The sequence below is a fragment of the Lissotriton helveticus genome, chromosome 1_1 (genome assembly GCF_964261635.1).
Source record: "Lissotriton helveticus chromosome 1_1, aLisHel1.1, whole genome shotgun sequence".
Classification (NCBI taxonomy): Eukaryota; Metazoa; Chordata; class Amphibia; order Caudata; family Salamandridae; genus Lissotriton; species Lissotriton helveticus.
Window position 1 is genome coordinate 1,702,229,189 of NC_136057.1, and position 6,899 is coordinate 1,702,236,087.

Below are 6,899 nucleotides of genomic sequence, written 5' to 3' on the forward strand. Positions count from 1 at the left end.
GGCGTAAACTATGTCTGGTCGCACTGCTGATGGCGAAGAGGAGAATATCCTTGCATTGGAACAGTAAGCGGAAACCGAAGGTAAAAAACTGGCTAGAGGACTTGACCTATTGCAGAGATACTTTAGTCACATTTGAAGAGGAACTGCCTATGGGGTCCCGCCCCAGAGACTATTGGGAACCTTTCCGACAATATCTGATGTCGGTGGCTTCTGATGCTGAACCGTGCTGAGCTCACACGCACTACAGGCCATCTATTACTCTGTGAGATACACGCTGGGGCAATAAGGGGGGGAGAATGTTGTGACACAGTACCTTGGGGTTTTGTTTGAAGGGGGTTACTGTTTTTTATGTTATGTCACTCCCCTTGGTTACGGGGGTTCTGACTGAAAAACAAAATGAAAATGTGAGACTGAAAGAACATATATGCCATACGGAAGCATTGTCAAACACTAAGTCTACATTGACACAGAAAATTGCGCCACCGGACCTATGGTTGTCGGCTGATGGGCTGTGTATGGACGACCTCCTAAGTACGTTCTCTGGTTACATGAGCAGCCGGCCTTATCAGGTTGTAGGCGATATATTTGTACCATTTCTATGACAATGTGCAATAAATGTCTTACAAAAAAAAAAAAAAAAAAAATGGTTTCATCTCCTCTTTTCAACTGAGTGATCAGTAGTCTCCCCTGGTCATCGCATTGTTCTTTTTCGATAGTAATCTTGGATCTACTGTTTATCAGGGTGATTACCCCTCTCTTTTTCCCTACCGCAGGGGAGCAGGCAGTCTGACCTATCCATCTTGCCCTGAACTTGTTCGCTTCCTCTCTGGCTAGTTTCGTCTCTTGCAAGAGGATGATGTCCCCTTTGGTTTTTGCTAAATAGTCTAGAACTTTTTTCCTTTTGATCGGATGATTCAGGCCCTTGACGTTGAGGGAGACTATCTTCAGGTCAGTTTACAGAGCGTTACTGTTATTTGACGTCATGTTTTGCCGGTTCCTGGTGCCTGTTGGTGTTTGAGTTGATGAGATGGTGGGGCGAGTGTTATGCAAGTGTGTGAGCTAACTGGGCGCATGCTGGTGATAAGGACATGGACGTAGACTAACGTGAAACAAAAGACGATACAAACGGGACATACTCTATGTACATTCTCTCTGCTTCCCCCCTTTCACCCCTATCCCTTCCCCCCCCTGCTGCCATCTCGTACAGTGGACGTGCGATGGCAAGGTCCCTCCCGCCCCGCTACCTTCCCAGGTTGATCAGGGATCACTGTACGAAGTTCGGGGGTCGGTTTGGCTTTTGCATGCGGTCAACTGATGCCGGTAGCTTTTACTTTAATCCATCAATCACGGCATTTATAAAGCGCGATACTCACCCGGGGGTCTCAAGGCGCTGGGGGAGGGGGACCGCTACTGCTCGAACAGCCAGGTCTTGAGTTGCATTCTGAAGGAGAGATGGTCCTTGGGTCGCCGAAGGTGGGTGGGGAGGGTGTTCCAGGTCTTGGCTGCCAGGTAGGAGAAGGATCTTCCTCCGGCGGTGGCTTTACGGATGCGTGGTATGGTGGCGTGGGCGTGGCTGGTCGATCGTAGCTGGCGGGTGGGAGTGTAGAAGGTCATGCGGTCGTTGAGGTACTTGAGGCCCAGGTCGTGGAGAGCCTTGTGTGCGTGGGTGAGGAGTCTGAACGTGATCCTCTTGCTGACGGGGAGCCAGTGCAGGTCTCTCAGGTGTCCGGTGATGTGGCTGTGTCGTGGGATGTCCAGGATGAGTCGTGCAGAGGCGTTCTGGATGCGCTGGAGTCTTTTTTGAAGTTTGGCTGTGGTCCGGCGTAGAGGGTGTTCCCGTAGTCCAGGCGGCTGGTGACGAGTGCCTGGGTGACGGTCTTCCTGGTTTCAGTGGGGATCCATCAGGAGATCTTGCGGAGCATGCGCAGGGTGTTGAAGCATGAAGATGAGACGGCGTTGACTTGTCTGGTCATCGACAGGGAGGATTCCAGGATGAAGCCCAGGTTGCGTGCGTGGTCTGTTGGCTTGGGAGCGGTGCCCAGGGCCGGGGGCCACCAGGAGTCGTCCCAGGCGGAGGGTGATGATCCCAGGATGAGGACTTCCGTTTTGTCTCAGTTCAGTTTGAGGCGGCTGTTCCTCATCCAGTCGGCGACGTCTTTCATCCCTTCGTGTAGGTTGGCTCTGGCGGTGGTGGGGTCGTTGGTGAGGGAGAGGATCAGCTGGGTGTCGTCGGCGTAGGAGATGATGTTGAGGTTGTGTTGGCGTGCGATGGCTGCGAGGGGGCTCATGTAGACGTTGAAGAGGGTTGGGCTGAGGGAAGATCCTTGTGGTACGCCGCAGATGACGTCGGTGGCCTCGGATCTGAACGGGGGAGGCTGACTCTCTGGGTTCTTCGGGCGGGGAACGAGATGATCCACTCCAGTGCTTTCTCTCGGATCCCGATGTTGCTGAGGCGCTTCACTAGGGTGTGGTGGCAGACGGTGTCGAACGCCGCAGAGAGGTCCAGGAGGTTGAGGGCCGCTGTTTCCCCGTTGTCGATCAGGGTTCTGATGTCGTCGGTGGCTGCGATTAGGGCGGTCTCGGTGCTGTGGTTGGCCCGGAACCCGGACTGCGAGGGGTCGAGGGATCCGTTCGTCTCGAGGAAGGCGGCAAGCTGTCTGTTGACGGTCTTCTCGATGACTTTGGCCTGAAAGGGAAGGAGCGAGATGGGACGGTAGTTCTTGAGGTCGGTGGGGTCCGCCGTTGGTTTCTTCAGGAGGGCGGTCAGCTCGGCGTGCTTCCAGCTTTCCGGGAAGGTGGCGGTGTGGAAGGAGGAGTTGATGATGTTCCGGAGATGGGGTGCGATGATGGCGTCGGCTTTGTTGAAGACGTGGTGTGGGCAGGGGTCGGTTGGTGATCCGGAGTGGATGGAGTTCATCGTGCGGGTGGTGTCTTCGGTGCTGATCGGGGTCCAGTTGCAGAGGGTGGTGGTGGCGGGCGTTGGTTCGGTGATAGGGTGCGTTGTCTGTGCGTTGAAGCTGTTGTGTATGTCGGCGATCTTGCGGTGGAAGAACGTGGCGAGTGAGTTGCAGAGGTCTTGCGAGGGGGTGATGTCGTTGTTTCCGGCGCTGGGGTTGGAGAACTCTTTGACAATGCTGAAAAGTTCCTTGCTGTCGTGGGCGTTGTTGTCCAGTCGTTCTTTGAGTGCCGACTTCTTGGTGGCGCGGATCAGCTGATGGTGTTTGCGGGTGGCGTGCTTGAGGGCGGTCATGTTGTCTGTGGTTTGGTTGAGCCGCCAGGCTTTCTCCAGGGTGCGGCAGTTCTTCTTGGATTCCTTGAGTTCGCTGGTGAACCAGGGGGTTTTCTTGCTGGCGGGTCTGCTGGGGGGGTTCTTTAGTGGTGCGATGTCGTCGGCGCAGGCGGTCAGCCACTTGGTGAGGTTGCTGGCTGCTTCGTTGGGGTCCGTTGTGTTGGTGGGGGAGTTCTGGCTGAGGTAGGCGGTGAGCTGCTCGGCTGTGATCTTGCTCCAGCTCCGGTGGGGAACCTGTTGCGGGTGGTGGTGGGTCGCAGTTTTTCTGAAGCTGAAGTGGACGCAGCTGTGGTCGGTCCAGTGGAGTCCGGTGGCGTGGCTGAAAGAGATGTGCTTGCTGGATGAGAAGACGGAGTCAAGCGTGTGGCCGGCGTAGTGGGTGGGAGTGTTCACCAGTTGCTTGAGTCCGAGGTTGGCGAGGTTGTCCAGCAGGGCGGTGGTGTTTCTGTCGTTGTTGTTCTCCAGGTGGAAGTTGAGGTCCCCTAGGAGGATGTAGTCGGCGGAGGGCAGGGCGTGCGGGCTGACGAAGTCTGCGATGTCTTCGCTGAATTGTGTGCGTGGTCCCGGGGGTCTGTAGATGAGGGTGCCTCGGAGGGTGGTCTTGGGGTCAGTGTGTATCTGGAAGTGCAAGTGTTCGGCGGCGGTGAAGGTGTCCTCGGGGTTGGTCGAGATGCGGATGGTGTTCTTGTGTACGATGGCGATGCCTCCTCCCGACTGGTTGACGCGGTCCTTCCGGGTGATCTTGTATCCGTCCGGGATGGCTATGGCGATGTCGGGCGCTGAGGAGGCGTTCATCCAGGTTTCGGTGAGGATCGCGACATCCGGTGCTGTTGCGTCGAGCAGGTCCCAGAGTTGCACGGCGTGCCTGTGGACGGAGCGGGTGTTCAGCAGGATGCACTTCAGGTGGTTACTGCTGGTGCTCGATTTGGCGGGGGTGGAGCAGGTCCGGAGGCAGGTGAATCGGCAGGCTTGGCAGGAGAAGGGTCCGTGGGTGCGTCTTGGGGTGGCACGGCAGCAGACAGGGTTCCGGCCAGCATTGAGTGCGTTGAGGGTGGCGTCGTCGTAGGTTCGTCGGTTGGTCTTGCATCGCTGGAGACCAGGGGTCCTGGCGCTGGGCGCGGTCCAGGCGCGGACGGGCGCAGACGGGCTTGCCTTTGGCGCACAATCGGCGCGACCGCTGCGCGTACGCGCGGTCGCCATTTATGGCCAAGTGGGAGGGAGGGAGGAGCAGCTGGGAGGCGGGAGCGGGGAGGGCACAAAACGAAAAGGGGGCGTGGCCGCTTGGACGGCGGCGGGAAGCGGGGAGCGGGGCGGGCACAGGGGAACAACAACGGAGCCTACACAACAGCGTGCAGGGGACAGCAGAGACGAGATAAAAAGGAAATAAACAGTTACAAAAGGAAAGAAATAGCACTTAAATACAGTTGGCAAAAACACACGCACGCTGGAAGCGGCGGAGGGGCGGGGAGATACAAAAAGGAATAAACAGTAAGCAAAGGATAAAATAAAAGTTAAATACAGTTGGCAACAACACACACACGCTAGAAGCGGCGGAGGGGCGGGGAGATACAAAAAGGAATAAACAGTAAGCAAAGGATAAAATAAAAGTTAAATACAGTTGGCAACAACACAGGGACGCTAGAAGCGGCGGAGGAGCAGGGAGCAGAGAGGCAGACTCCTTAATAAAGTCAAAAGGATATAGACATTCTTGTGTTTGCTCTCGCTGGTCCAATCACTTCTTGTGTTCCGGTGTATCCATTTGCGCTCCCCTATGTCTAGCGTGCATCTTCTTTGAGGTAGATTTGTTTGTGTCAACGATTTGGAGCTTTCTTGAGGTAGTTAGGTTAAAGTGTCTGAGTTATAGACCTTCCTATGTTTGTTCTCGCTGGTCCCCTCCCTCCTTGTGTTCTGGTGTGTCCATTCGCGCTCCCATGTGTCACGCGTGCATCTTCTTTGAAAAGATTTGTTTGTGCAGACGATTTGGAGTTTTCTTGAGGTAGATAGGTTAAAGTGTCCGGGTACATTGGACCCTTCTGTGTCCCCTGTCCCCAAGGATTATTGTTTCTGTTTGGCCTCTTAGTCCGTGGGGTGTTCTGGAGAGGCCCTTCTTTTGCTGGATGGTATTGACAACTCTATAGCCTGAGTCTTTGGGCCCTCTAGGTAGCAAGCAAGCTCCCTGGGGTCCTCAAATGTCAGGGTTATTCCTTTGTTGGTTATTTTAAATCTTGATGGCCCGGCGAATGAAAAGGGGATGTTCTCTCCCTTTAGCCTCTCTCTTTGGGATAGGAACCCTTTTCTGATGTTGAGCGTTGTCTTTGAGTAGTCTTGCATGAGGAAGATCTTATTTCTGTTCCACATCAGGTTGTGGTTCTTCCTTGCCACTCCGAAGATCGCTTCCGTTTGGTGTGAGTGGAGAGGTTTGCATATAATTGGTCTTGGGCCTGTTCTGTTCGAATGTTTTATGGCTGGCACCCTGTATGTCCAGTTCGAAAGGGTCATCAAACTTGAGGTTGGTCAGTTTGGGAATAAGGTCTTGTAGGAGTGACACACATGAACCTGCCATGTCTTCTTCGCCTTCCGGTATTCCCAGGATTCTTATGTTGCCTTTTCTACTTCTGTCCTCGACTTCTGCCGCCTGTTTTCGGAGATCTGTGGTAGCTTTGGCTATGTTGCCAATTGCCTTACAAGTGAGCTGTGATCTGTCCTCTATGTCGCTGACTCTCTGTTCTTCCTAGGAAAGTCTGCTGTTGGCCGTGTGGATGTTCGCTCTGACCGCCGCCAGTTCAAGCTGGATCGCGTCCGTGTTTTTTTTGTTGTTTTTGCCAGATCGTGTACCTCCGCGAGTTTTTTGAGAATACTTTCCAGAGTGCTGCTTATGTCTGCCTTTTGTTTGATTGGAGATACGTGTGTTCCTTCTGGTTTCGTCTTCTTCACTAGCTGCTTCCCCTCATTGCCAGCCATTTTTCTTTGTCTCCTCTGGATATCCCGCCACCAGGCCACTTGCCGCTTTGTGAATCATTGTCTTCTTGTTCTTCTGACTGTGGTCAGGTCTTGTTGTAGGCTCTTGATTTGCTGACTGATCGGCTCTGTTTCGTGCCCTTTCTAATGTGAGCCCTGGTAGTTCCTCTGTTATTTCTGTTCTGTTTAGTCCTGCTACCTTTCGGGCTGGCTCTGTTTTGTGCGCTTCTTTCGCTTTTGTTGTCTATGTAGTGGTGGCTTGTGATGGTTTGTCTCGTTCGCTGCTCTGCTAGCCTGGCGGTGCGTGTGCTCCTGGGATTATTCTACTCCTGTGCTGGAATGGTTTGTCGAGGATGCATTCTGGGTATATTTTTTCTTTAAACGTGCCTGCTTCGGAGCCGCTTTGCCGCAGGTGGTGGCCGATGTGCCGCGTTGGTGCGGCCTGCGTTGTGCCGTAGTTGCCCTCGTCGCTGTTAGGGGTTGGAGTGCTAGTTTTGTTCCCCCTCATGTGTGTCTGGTCTTGTACCACGGTTTTTGTTGTATGCGTTGGTGTGGGATCGCTCCTTGTGGCTAGGGCTGTGGTTAGCTCCGTTTGCTGTTGTGTTGGTTTGGCTTTTCACTCATGGGCTTTTTCTATCCTCTGCGTTGATCC